Below are 14120 nucleotides of genomic sequence, written 5' to 3'. Positions count from 1 at the left end.
TTATATCTAATTTACTTGTTCTTAACAATTATACTTAGATTACCCATAAAAAACTCTGAGATATCAAAGTCAGTTATCCCTCCAAGTCAATTATTTTTTAAAAACAGAGATAGTAGCAGCCTATTTGACTCTAAGTAAGCTGAGACAGAATAAAAGTTTTAGTTTTAAGATTGTAATTTTAGAGACATGTCTATTTTAACTACACTGACAGCCTTAAATTAGCTTTAACAACGAATATTCTCCGAAATCATGTGTTCTTGAAAATAAGCTCTTGCCTTCAAACTGACTAAACAGGGCTCTTTTATGAACTAATTTTAGTACTACCATCCACATGTAGGCAAATCTCACACTTACAACTTATCTATTGTTAAAAAGAAAACCACAGGCCCAATATGGCGTCGCTTAGTTTTAAGGCTCCAAGTCAGTAAACCAAGACTTAATACCTAAATAAACTGCAGTTTCAACTTCCCAGGAATGTAACCTTTAACCAGGCAACATGGCATTTCCTGGTCAGCACAAGAAGTTTATTGACAGACCCCTTCCATTTCCCTTAGGAGGGCAAATTGCCTACAACAATGGATTCTTTGCTAATAACTGTCTTTTTCCGCTCCATCTCTACCTCTATAAAAGCAGTTCCTTTTCTGTAGCACTTTGGAGTTACTTTCTAATTGTTGGATGGGATGCTGCCCAATTCATGAACTGATTGATAAGCCAATTCAATCTTTAACATTTACTTTGATGGATTTCTCTTATTTAACAATATGGACATACTTACAGATGTAAACAAAGATCCTATAGTTTTTGTTTTGTGGAGAGAACATTATAGGCCTGGTTTTTATATACCTTTTCTTGCTCTTTTTTTTTTTCCTTCTGGTGAGAAACTTTTTTTTTTTTTTTTTGGAAGTTTATATTTCAAAGAATGGCTCTTAGGTCCTAGAAAAGGTGGTAGAAAATTTTTACCACAAAGGCACAAAGTACCCAAGTTTTCTCCAAGGTGGACTTTTTGGAACACATTATCCATTAGAGATGCTAGAGTCTGGGCATAGCCCTTTTAGCAATTTGTATTTTTATTCTTTAAGTAAGCTCCACACCCAGCATAAAGCTCATCACTGAGCGTGAACTCATGACCCTGAGATCCATACCTGGGGTGAGATCAGGAGTCTGAAGTGACTGAGCCACCCAGTTGCCCCCTTAGCACTCTGTATTTTTAAAAAGCCCTCTTCTTCCAAAGATACAGATGTAGTGAAAAGAAGGGCCACCTGTTCCCCAATGTTTATAGCAGCAATGTCCACGGTCGCCAAACTGTGGAAAGAACCAAGATGCCCTTCAACAGACGAATGGATAAGGAAGATGTGGTCCATATACACTATGGAGTATTATGCCTCCATCAGAAAGGATGAATACCCAACTTTTGTAGCAACATGGATGGGACTGGAAGAGATTATGCTGAGTGAAGTAAGTCAAGCAGAGAGAGTCAAGTATCATACGGTTTCACTTATTTGTAGAGCATAACAAATAGCATGGAGGACAAGGGGAGATGGAGAGGAGAAGGGAATTGGGGTAAATTGGAAGGGGAGGTGAACCATGAGAGACTATGGACTCTGAAAAACCATCTGAGGGTTTTGAAGGGGCTGGGGGGGGGTGGGAGGTCGGGGTACCAGGTGGTGGGTATTAGAGAGGGATGGATTACATGGAGCACTGGGTGTGGTACAAAAACAATGAATACTGTTATGCTGAAAATAAAAAATAAATTTTAAAAATGACATAAAAAAAAAAAAAAGCCCTCTTCCCTTCCCTGCCTTTTTTCTTCAGTTTCAAACAATTGTGGACTGTGTTTTCATTTCAAAGACATGTTGAAATTGTAACTCTAAGGGACAGAGAAAGAATGCAAGTTGTTTTGTTTGCAAATTTAAAGAAATTTGAGATAATTGCTATTTAAAAAACTGTTTCTTTTCTTAGGTACAGGACAGTTCTGTTCCAATATTCGATCTTTTGTAATAGCTATAAAGCATTTAAAGAGGAATAGGCAAGGTTTTGCCTAAGGTAAAAATAGGTGGGCTTTGACTTGTTTTTAGAGTTTATTTCTAGTTTTGTTTTTTGGGATTTGTAAGACAAAGACAGTTGCCTTTAATTCCCCCAAAGATCATGGATTGCAGCCTGAATATCAAGGGATGGATTTGCCTAACTAAACTTTATATATGTATATATACCAGGGATATTTTTAACTAAAACAGGAATCAAGAGCTTTATGCCTTGATAAACTCTGTATAAAGTGTTTTAATAAAAGCTTTTTTTCTAAGTACGTAATTTAACCTTGGACTTTTTTGATATTAGGTCCTTAGATAAGTCTTCCACTGATTAATTGCAGGAGGGCCTAGGAGAAATTCTGGTCATCAGCTTCCTCTGTGAAGTGGGGCTGTGTCCTGGGGCCCTTCTGTCTTGCCTCATACCCATAGCATAATCAGAAGCTGAAAGAACCTTCCCTTAGCTGCCAGTCAAGTTCTCTTTCAGTGAGCTTGTGAATAGCCATCAACCTTTCTAATTCCTCTAAATTTGGTAGGCATCTTTTGAAAGTGGAGGAAAAGGGGCTTTATAATTTACAAGATCTGCTGCTGTTCAAGGGACATGAATTTTCTGTGAGTTGGGGGCAGGCTGGGGGAGTGCACAGTTCTAAACTACATCTGCCAAGGTCATTGCATAGAAATGCCTAAGGTTGGCAAAACCTGATTACAGCAAAGCAAACCCCACTGTCTGTCCCAGGTTCTTATGCTAAATTCACTTTTTGGCCTCTAGCATTTATAAGAGTAGTTTGTATACTTTGAACTTGAGATTAAGCCGGAGTACTGTACAAAAAATCTTGTAGGGAAAGAGAAGTTAAAACCAAGAGATGGGGGACACCTGGGTGGCTCAGTTGGTTAAGCGGCTGCCTTCAGCTCAGGTCATGATCCCAGCGTCCTGGGATCGAGTCCCACATCGGGCTCCTTGCTGGGCAGGGAGCCTGCTTCTCCCTCTGCTTCTGCCTGCCTCTTTGTCTGCCTGTGCTCGCTCGTTCTCTCTCCCTCTGTCTCTGACAAATAAATAAATAAAATCTTTAAAAAAAAAAAAAAAAAAAACGAGAGATGGGGTCAGATTTGAGGAAGAGAAATCTACAATGGATGTAGATATTAATTTTTGTCTTGAGTCTGAGTCTGTTCTTTTATCTTGTCAAGGATAGCCTTATACTAATAAGACAATTAGCCAATTTTAATTTTTTTTTAAAGATTTCATTTGTCAGAGAGAGAGAGAGAGAGAGAGAGAGAGAGTGCACAAGCAGGGGGAGTAGCAGGCAGAGAGAAGCAGGCAAGCTCCCGGCTGAGCAAGAAGCCTGATGCAGGACTCCATCCCAAGACACCAGGATCATGACCTGAGACAAAGGCATACACTTAACCAACTGAGCCAAAGGCAGACACTTAACCGACTCAGCCACCTAGGCAATCCTTAATTTAGCTAATTTCAAGGATCCATCCTCTGGCCATGATGAATAGGATTTTGTTATTAATGTCAATTCACAACCACTCAAACCAATAAGCCTTTTTATGGTTTGACCAAAGATACAAGAGATGTCCCTAGAGAGGGCACAGTTGATGAAGCCCCCATGATCTAACAGTCTACTTCCAAGAATAGTCTAAGGAAGCAAAGACCGTCAGGGACAGGTGGGAGGAATGACGTGGTATTATTAGGTTGTCTCCAGTCTCCCACAAAGGTACGAAGCTTCCAGTTGCAGACTCACCAATCTGTGACAGGAGGCAGGTGCAACTGGAATGGGATTTTTCTAGCACTCACAAGCAATGAAGATTGAGAGACCAAGGCCCTTACAGTCTAGGACTTCTTAGGACAAACCCCCCTGAGAGCCGGCTCACCTGGGCAAAGAGAAGGCTGCTTGTAAATGGGCGTCTCCAATCCCCAGTCTATTCAACTTGCCACCAAAGAGCACCCCAGTAAATGCACCTTCCAGATGGCTGAGACCAGAGGAAATGTTCTCACTGGTCACAAAGCCAAGCTCTTAGGACAGAGAACACGATAAAAGGAAAAACCTCATCTAGTCTTTACACAGGGGACCCACAGCGAAGTGTGAAGTATGTCTGATGTGAGCCATGAACGCTACGCTTTATGGATTTACTCCCCTTTTGTGACAAAAGACACAGACAAAGGAAAACAAAGACCATCTCTGGAAGGAAACGGATCACTTAGCAAACCGTGCTCTACCAAACTTTTTTCTGAGAGTCGCTAAACCAAAGGAACTAGTTCCACAAATATTTTCTCCTGCTAATTTAACTTGAGAGAAAGAGTAAAGGACTGTCATCATTCTCACTCCACCAGACCTCACAGACAGATTCAGGGAGGCCGACATGGTAAGAAATCTTACCTTCTGCCAGCCGTATGTCAGTTCTCCCAAGATCTTGAAACTATGGAAACTTCAGAGCAAATATCCAGCGGAAGTTGATCCCACTGGTCACGCCAACTGGAGGGGAGGAACCAACTCCTGTGTTCCCAAGGATTTCCAGCTGGTCTAGGAATTAAATGGACATGAGACAGAGTAACAGGAGGGGGAAAAAAAAGTTTTATTACTTGCACACAGAGACAGGGTAATGACACTGAGACCTAAAAAAATGACCAATGGAGGAAGTTGTTACACTTTTTAGACAAAGAAGCAATAAATCTGTGAGGAATTGACAGGACAAAGAAAACTTAACTTGGGAAGCTTCAGTTAGTAAGGAATTGTAAACAGAATGTGGGCTGCAGTAGTAAATTTAAAAAGGTAGCAAGGGTTGTTTATATAGCCTTTTTGACTCTAAACTTCCTATGCCTCGTAATAAGAATCTCTTTATCTCCTGGTACAGATTGGCCACTTTTTATACAAGAGATTTATTTATTTTTTTCTGAAGATAAAGAAGTCAGTGTTTTGGTTTTTTTTTTTTTAAGACTTTTAAAAAAGATTTTATTTATTTGAGATAGAGTGAGAGTGTGAGAGAGAGAGAGAAAGAGAGCACAAGCAGGGGGAGTGGCAGGCAGAGGGAGAAGTAGGCTCTCCACTGAGCAGGGAGCCTGATCCAAGACTTGTTATTTTTGCATTGGCTGTTTCTTTCTTTCTTTCTTTCTTTTTTTTTTAAAGATATTATTTATTTGACAGAGGCACAGGGAGAGAGGGAACACAAGCAGGGGGAGTGGGAGAGGGAGAGGCAGAGCAGGGAGCCCAATGAAGGACTTGACCCCGGGATCCTGGGATCATGACCTGAGCCAAAGGCAGACACTTAACCAACTGAGCCACCCAGGCGCCCTACATCATCTATATCTTAAGTCATTTTAGTTTAAAATAATCAATATGCCAAAGTGGCACATTTTGGAATGGCCCTTGACCAAAACAAATCTTTTATGTGGAGAGAAGCCTTGATTAATACCACCAAATTCTGCAAGGATGGAGGGATTGCCTCTGTAGAGGGAAAGTACGACATCCCACTACCTGGAGTTGGAAGGAGACCTACAGCAGCAGGACCATTCGCTACCAGCACCCAGGTAGCAGGCCCCAAAAGGAAATCATACCTCATCCAAGTGGAAAGAACCAAAAACAAGGGAAAGGAGGGAGAGCAAAGACTGAATGGGGTCGGCATTGCCTCTCATACTTCTCTATGTCCCCAGTGCCTACCACAGTGCCTGGTACACAAAAAGCCTAATGCATCCTTTAATGAATTGCCCCAGAACTGCCACTAGCTTGCCATAGCACTTTGGATACTTCCCTGATCTCCTCAGTGATTCCAGCTAATGCAGGTGATCCAGCTGATGCCCCTGATCCAAGTGAGGTCGGTGTAGGAGAACCAGTCATGGGATTGGAGAGTTGGAATTTTCAATCCCACCCCGACTTCAGGGGAGGGGACTCAACCTGGAAGTTGAATTAGTAGCCATGGCCAATGATTTAATCAAGTGTGCCTATATAATAAAGGGGTCTGGAGAGCTTCCGGTTGGGCAAACACGTGGAGATGTGGGGAGAGTGGCATGCTTGGAGAGGGCATGGGGCTCTGGGTCCCTTCCCTTTCCCTATGCATCCCTTCCATCTGGCTGTTCATGAGTTATATCCTTTTTAATTAAACTGATGTTAAAAAGAAAACCACAGGCCTGTAACTGCATCAGGGCCCCTAGTCAGTAAACCAAGAACTAATACCTAACCTATCTGTCATTGCAACACCAGGAAAATGTAACCTTTTACCAATCAACACAGAATTTCCTGGTCAATTCTAGAAATTTACTGGTAAGCCCCTATCACTACCCTTAGGAAGGCAACCTTGCCTAAACAACGTGTCTCTTGCTAATAAATTCCTTTCTTTTTTTTTTTTTTTAAGATTTTAATTATTTGACAGAGAGATCACAAGTAGGAAGAGATAGGCAAAGAGAGAGGGGGAAGCAGGTTCCCCGCTGAGCAGAGCGCCCGATGCGGGGCTTGATCCCAGGACCCTGAGATCATGACCTGAGCTGAAGGCAGAGGGTTAACCCACTGAGCCACTCAGGTGCAACCCCCCCTTTTTTTTTAAGATTTTATTTCTTTGAGAAAGAGAGAGAGCACAGAGAGGGAGAGGGAGAAGCAGACTCCCCGTTGAGCAAAGAGCCCGACATGGGGCTCGATCCCAGAACCCTGGAATCATGACTTGAGGCAAAGGCTGACACTTAACAGACCCAGGTGCCCTTTTTTTCTCTATTAATGCCTTCCCTCTGTCTTAAAAAACCATCACCAGCTACACCCCAAGACCTGACCTTTACTGCTCACTTGCTTATACTCACCAACTTCTGGCCCACATTGTTCCTTAAGCTCTTTTTTTTTTTTTTTTATGATTTCATTTATTTATTTGACAGAGAAAGCACAAACAGAGAAAGCAGTAGATAGAGAGACAAACTCCCTGCCTAGCAGGGAACCTGATACCGACCTTGATCCCATGATCCTGGGATCCTGACCTGAGCCAAAGGCAGCCTCAAGTTAGCCACCCAGGTGTCCCCTTAAGCTCTTCTTTCCAGTTTATGTCTTAACGCAGGTAAATAGAAACCAAAACCACCCTTCCGGCACTAGTGACTGCCCTGACAAGACTTCCAGCCAGCCCAGACAAACAAGACCAGTTTGACCTTAATTCCCGATTCACAGCTGCAGACAGACCAAGAACTGACTACCTTCACTTCATTCTATTACTAAAATCTCTGCCCAAGGAAGAGCTCTCGAGCCTCATCTACATACGTGTAATGTATGTATAGGCATGCTTCCTTAAGGCACAAGTGCAACCTTATGCCCACCTTTTCACAAGATGATGAGGCCTCCTAATCTAAATATTCATCTTAACCCTAAATAAAGAGAATCCATTCACCTTTGCTCAGAGTCATGGCTTTGGAAGCCATCCCCCACTCCTCCACCCCCGTGATCTCCTTATTTGCTGCAAATAAACCTTTCTTTCTTTTTTAAAAAAGATTTATTTATTTGACAGTGAGAGAGACAGCTAGAGATGGAACACAAGCAGGAGAGTGGAAGAGGGAGAAGCAGGCTTCCCGATACGGGGCTGATCCCAGAACCCTGGGACCATGACCTGAGCCAAAGGCATGCACTTAACCAACCGAGCCACCCAGGTGCCCCCAAATAAACCTTTCTTTGTGCGACGACTTAACCTTGTGTAGTTTCTGACCCACCCAAGAGCAAACTCGCATTGGTTCAGTTATAAAATCTGTCTCTTGCTCAGCTCAGGGGAGCTCCCCCTATGTGCTGCCCAAGTCATGAGTCATTTAATAAAGCCAACCAGATCCTCAGATTTACTTGGTTGCCTTATTTTTTAAACAGATTTGGTGGCAGCATCAGGATCTGAAGCAAAATTCTGACTGGGTTTGAAAACAATGGGAAACACAGGGGTGGTGGTCTGTGAACACTTTCGAGTTCCTTTCTCGCTGATTCTGAGGGCCACGGGCAAATCTCGCTCAGTTGAGCTGCGCTCTTTTTGCATTCCAGCTCCTGACCTAATTGGCTTTCTCGTCCAGGGTTAACAGGTCAGTCTAGATAGAATAGTCGAATGGAGTGCCAGTCCTCAGCCCTTGGCTCAGTCCACAGTTCCACGCTGGAATTCCTTCTTGATTTCCCACCTGCAGTCCCCATGGACTGTGGTGTGCTGGTTTAGTCCTTTCCCCAGTTCCAGTCTGCAGTCTCCATAATCGATGTCACTGGCTTAGTCCATGCTGGGAATTGCAGGTGGTGGACACAGCCTTTTCCTGGCCAGTCCACAATGATGATTTTTGGTTATTGCCTTTGCATTTGGGAACCCATGTTTGCTTGTTTTGTGTAAACAAAAGCTTAGTTAATGGGATCCTTAAAATCGTAAGAGTCAAGCATGCTACCTTCTGGCACTTGCTTACTTTATGTCTACAAACAAAACTATGGTGCCAGGAGCTGTGATTATCTACAGAAATGGTAAAATTTTACTAAAAACAAGACAGAATTATCAGGGCCCTGATAGAACATTTCAGTTAAATACGGTCATCTAAGGAATGCACTTGAAAGCAAGGGCTCCCAAGGTAAACAGAATGGGCTACCTGTTTTAACTGGCAAGAAGAAGCCTCCAGAAAGTTTCAAAATTCCAACAGCTTCATTGAAAGATCCATTGCAAAAGGCTAATGAAAATTTTAATATATAAGAAGTACCTGTAGGGGCTAAGCGCAGGCTGCCCCAAGAGAGACCACTTTGGCATGAATATTACTTTGAGTTAAAAGCCATCAAAACCCAGCAGATTCAGGAAAACTCTTTATCTTCCCCCTTAACTGCCTCCCTGTACTAGGAAAACAGGTATTAATGGAGATTTCTCTTTACCTAATAAATCCATCTGCATAAAAGGACAAGTTTTGTTTTCCAAACATCTCAACTTCCTGCTGATGGTTTTCTCACCTCTCTATCCTCAGGCCCCTACCCCTCTTCTTAACTCATATAAGTTTCATGTAAGTCTATGGAATTTCATGCCTCTGTGGACCCATGTATGTATGAAGTTAAATTTGATTTTTGTCTGTTTGTCTGTCTCATGTCAATTTGATTCTTAGTCCAGCTAGAAGGACCTTGGATAGCAGAAGAAATTCTTTTTCCTCGACACACCTTCATAAATGTTAGGTTTTAATACTCCTCCTTATAAACTGGACTAGATCCTGATTTCTTCTAGTGTCCTCCGACGCCTAGCTACCAGTCTCCAAACTAACAAGTTTTAATTTTTCTCTCATATTTATGACTTGGAATCATTTAAAAACTAAAATGGCTCTTTTTCCCAAAGGTCTACAAATGGAATATAAACAACTTGATATAAATTTCAGAGAAATCACCACAATAGCTCATTTATAAATAATCTTCATGCCTCTTTCTCTGGGGGTCACTCAGAAACATAGCCTGACATCTTCTTGACCAGCTACCATTAAAACTCAGAAATTGGTTTATAACAGGATCTAACCATTAACCATTGTTTTTCTTTTGTTTCTATAAAAATGCCTCTTATTTAATACCTAATTTATTGAGCCGTAGGCCTAACTTTGAGAACACACCTGCATCACCGCCTCTTGAAAGGAGTTTAGCTAAACTGGACTTCTTGCCTGGACAGACACTGGCTCAACAGGATCAAAGAATCTACCAACTCAACTTTTAATATGTGAAACTTCAGGTAAGTTTCAGAGGAAGGAAGTATAGGGGCAAAAGGCCGGCAGCCCCAACATGGGCCACTTTTGCATGAAAATTAGTTTGAGTTTAAAAAGTAATCAAAAGGGGCAGTTGGGTGATTCAGTTGTTAAGCATCTGCCTTCGGCTCAGGTCATGGTCTTGGGGTTCTGGGATGGAGCCCATCAGGCTCCCTGCTACAGGAGTCGGCTTCTCTCTCTCCCACTTCCCCTGGTTATGTTCCCTCTCAAGCCATCTCTCTCTTTATCAAATAAATAAAATCTTACCCAAAAAGTCATCAAAAGCCAGCAGATTCAGGAACAGCCCTTTACCTCCCCCACAACTGCATAACAAGAATTTAGATAATCTGCTCCAGCAAGAGTGAGATCACCATAGATAACTGCAGGTCCTAACAAGAACTAGGTGTGGCAGACAGGGAGGAAACTTGTAGGACTATCGGGTCAAAGTTCCCCAGGTCTCCTTTTTTCTGAGTGGTCCAGCAAACATGTTTACCAGCCATTTGCTCTTTTTCATATTCCTGTGAACTACATTCCTTTGCTTTGAAGTCCCAGAACCCCCCCTTCCTGCAGAATGACATACATACCTCATTCTGCCTGATTCTTTGGAAACTTCACATGCGTGTGGATTCCCCATATATCCGAAATGAAATCTGATTTTCTACTGTTAATTTTCGTATCAGTTTAATTCCCAATATACTAGATGAGCCTTGAAAGGGACAGGAAAGTCTTGCTCCCTGACATACAGACAACAAAAGAACTCCTAAGGTTCACCTCTATCTGCCTTTGAGTACTCATTCTACTAGTCGTCTGTCTGAGTTGTTTTTCCACTCTGGAAAGAGACATAATTCTAAGCAAAAGTCTGCCAGTTAATGGTTTTACAGATACTCCCACATCTACCTTCAAAGAAGGGCTCCCATTGAGGTCCCCCTCCCAGAGTGGAAGAAACTGAGGACTTTTCTGGTAAGTTGCTATATTATTTCCTTAAACAGCTAAGAGAAAACTCTGGTGGGTAACAGAGCTTACAGACAGGATCCTGGATAAACTGTCAAAAGCCAGTGAAGTATGAAAACTCTTACCAGAATCTATTCTTTTGAATCTCTGTCTGCCGTGCCCAGTCTGGAGAGGAAAAGAAAATCTCACTGTTGTCCCTACATTTTCATATTCAAGCCCACTGTGGATCGTTCTCCTCTCTCCCAGAGAGAGCAATGGCCTTCCTGCTTGTCCCGTTTTGCATAACTAGGCTTGACTTTCTCCTTGCCTGGTACTGGCAAGTTCTTTCTTTCTTTTGGTTGCCTTTGGGAGTCACTCTGGATTTGTGCAACATGGTATCCTTTGCATCCTCTTTGGGGATCTGACAGACACTGGCGGAGTGTTTCTCAATCCTCTCAGAAATATTTAAAAGTGAAACTATGTACTCAGCAGCACCATTTACAATAGCCACATTATGGAAGCAGCCCTAGTCCGTGGATGAATGAATTGTGAAAGAAGTGGTGTGTATACACAGGCACAAGTGTTACTTAGCCATAAAAAAGAATGAAATCTTGCCATTGGCAACAACATGGATGAATCCAGAAGGTATAATGCTAAGTGGAATGAGGCAGGTCAAGAAAAACAAACAGTATGTGATTTCATTCATGTGGAAATTTGATAAACAGAACAAATGAATAAAGAAAAAAAGAGACCAAAAAAAAAAAAAAAACCCACTCTTAAATATAGAAAACAAACTGATGGTAGAGGGGTGGGTTAAACTGGTGAAAGTATTTTTAACATAATGAGCACTGAGCAATGTACAAAATTGTTGAATCATTGTATTACACACCTAAAACTAATAACACTGTATGCTAATTATACTAGAATTAAAAACCAACAAAACTACATACACAGAGGGAAAGCAACAAATTGAAGATAATGTAGTAGGATAGGTGAATGGACAGAAGATGTCATTTAAATTATAACCCAATTTTTGAGGAACCGAAAACATCATCCTTATTTTACGAAACAAAAATCAGCATACAGGCAATTCAAGATTCACCTATTCTTTGACCAATCCCCAAACTTCCCTTGTTTATCTGAAACACACTATAAATTACTGGCCTTAGAAAACCAAAGTTCTTCTTGGAAGAACTTATTTTTCTCTTGGCCTTAAAGTTATGTAAACATCCTAAAAGCAATGTAAATACAGCCCACTATCACCTGAGACTGAAGGGGGAGGGAGAAAAAAGAGAGAGAGAGGTCTTTTTAAAAATAAATTGCTAGGGACGCTGGGTGGCTCAGTGGGTTAAGGGTCCCCTTTCACTCAGGTCATGATCCCAGGGTTCTTCCATCAAGTCCCACATGGGGCTCTTTCCTCAGCGGGGAGCCTGCTTCCTCCTCTGCCAGCCCCTCCCCCTGCTGTGCCAGCGAGAGCTCTCTCTTTCTGACAAATAAATTAAAAATTCTTTAAAAATAAACAAAAAATAAAATAAACTGCTAAAGTCTCTTGTGCCCAGATTCTAGCACAGCTTTAAGATGAATTCCAGGGACAAGTACAAATCTTAAAAATATTCCCCAACATTTGTACCGATAATGTTCTTGCATTCATGTGTTTGTGGGTTTGTTATAAATATGAGATATTGGGATGCCTGGGTGGCTCAGTTGGTTAAGCCACTGCCTTCAGCTCAGGTCATGATCCCAGGGTCCTGGGATAGAGTCCTGCATTAAGCTCCTTGCTTGGCAGAGAACCTGCTTCTCTCACTGCCTCTGCCTTTCTCTCTGCCTGCTTGTGTGTATTCTCTCGTTCTCTCTCGCAAATAAATAAAAATCTTTTAAAAAATGAAAAAAAAAATAAAATAAACAAATGTGAGATATTCTTCTACCTCTGGATGGTATTGCTAATTTTCAAAAGAGCTCTGTTAGTTGAAGACAAGTGCTAATAAGGATTGACCATTCTAAACCTATCAAAAAGAAACTAACCCAAATGGTTTTTTTAAGTTCATATGATCTGGAAAAAGATTCAATTTTAAAGTTTGTTTAAGATTATTGGTTTAATTAAAATAGACATGTCTTTAGAGTTATCAGCAATAAAACAAACTTTTATTCTACCTGCATTTACTTAAAAGTCATAAGTCAATGTTATCTCTTTTACAGACTATTCAAAAGAAAAATAGCTTGGAAGAATGACTGAATAGTTTTTGAGTAATCTAAGCATAATTGTTAATAGCAAGTTAATTTAATAGACATAAGTAAGAAAATTTTAGGTAACCCTTTAAATTGTTTTCTCAAATCCTACTGGTAACCTAAAACCTTAAAATCTTGCATAGTTAGGTTAAATGATGAGTTAAGTTAAATATCTAGATCACTTCCAAGTAAAACTGATGAAGGAGAACAGGCAGGAACAAATGGCCCCTGCCCTAAGAGGAAACCACCCTTGAAAGGATTTTATACCCTGTAGGGAGACCTCCACCCTTTCCACGTGACAAAAACCTGACTGGATGACAGATACAGGGAGGGTTAATCAGATTAAAACAGTCTGACAACAAGCCCATAAAAACCCCTAGAAGCAGAAACTCCCGTCTGGGTGGCTCAGTCTGGGTGGCTCAGTTGTTATGCATCTGCTATCAGATCATGGTCCCAGTTCTGGGATCGAGCCCCACAGTGGGGTTCCCTACCTAGTAGGAAGCCTGTTTCTCCCTCCCACACTCTCTGTGCTTATGTTCCTCTCTCACTGTTTCACTCTCAAATAAATAAAAAAAATTAAAAACAAGCAAAAAAAAAAAAAAAGAAACTCTGGTGGCAACTCTCTCAGGTCTCTTCTCTCCTCAGGAGCCTTGTGCTACCACTTTGCTACAGCTCAATAAATCTTGCTTTGCTGCCCACCACTCTGTCTAGTCTACCTCTTCATTCAGCGAAGTGGTGTGACCAAGAACCAGGGGCACCAACAGAAAAAAATCCTGTTACAAAATACTAAAACATTGATTACTAAACTTAGTCTTATCTATTTTTGGCTTCTAATTACAGAGAAACTAAAAGATATCTGGAACTGTTTGCACTATACTGGAAGATTTAAAAAGGCATATGCTTCTAAATATTATGAGATATATTCATAAATTTGCAAATCTAAAGAATTGTGGTTAAAGGGACAGTTCATTTACTACTTAATTTTTACTAGAAATTGAGATTTCTAAGACTTAAAAATTCTAGTAAATGTAATAATTTATTAGACCACTGGAAATAATAAGGGAAAGTAAGTTTATATGCAAAGAAAGTAAGATGCATTTTTTAAGAAAAAAATTATGATGAATAGAGATAGCATTTTTGTTAAGGAAAAACAAAGTACTTTTGTCCTAAAGTGAGCCTGGCTATTTAAAGAGGGAAAACTTAGGACAAAATCAGAGTGTAAAAAAAATTGTAGAAATTTTGTGAAAAAGGAATCTTTG

The 14120-nt window shown here is 41.0% G+C and overlaps 1 protein-coding gene across 2 annotated transcripts in view; it reads right to left on the bottom strand.

Moving 5' to 3' along the window:
• Positions 1–14120, bottom strand: part of LOC101672747 (pantetheinase) — a 51444-nt gene that overhangs the window by 26360 nt on the left and 10964 nt on the right. For both annotated transcript variants that reach the window (XM_013063814.2, XM_004740217.3), the window contains one exon: positions 4406–4549. The gene's annotated coding sequence lies outside the window, so the exon portion shown is untranslated. The remainder of the gene's footprint in view (positions 1–4405; positions 4550–14120) is intronic.

This window comes from Mustela putorius, unplaced genomic scaffold, assembly GCF_011764305.1.
Source record: "Mustela putorius furo isolate JIRA1106 unplaced genomic scaffold, ASM1176430v1.1 tig00003863_pilon_pilon_pilon, whole genome shotgun sequence".
NCBI classification, from domain to species: Eukaryota; Metazoa; Chordata; class Mammalia; order Carnivora; family Mustelidae; genus Mustela; species Mustela putorius.
This window is presented reverse-complemented; position numbering and strand designations above follow the sequence as displayed.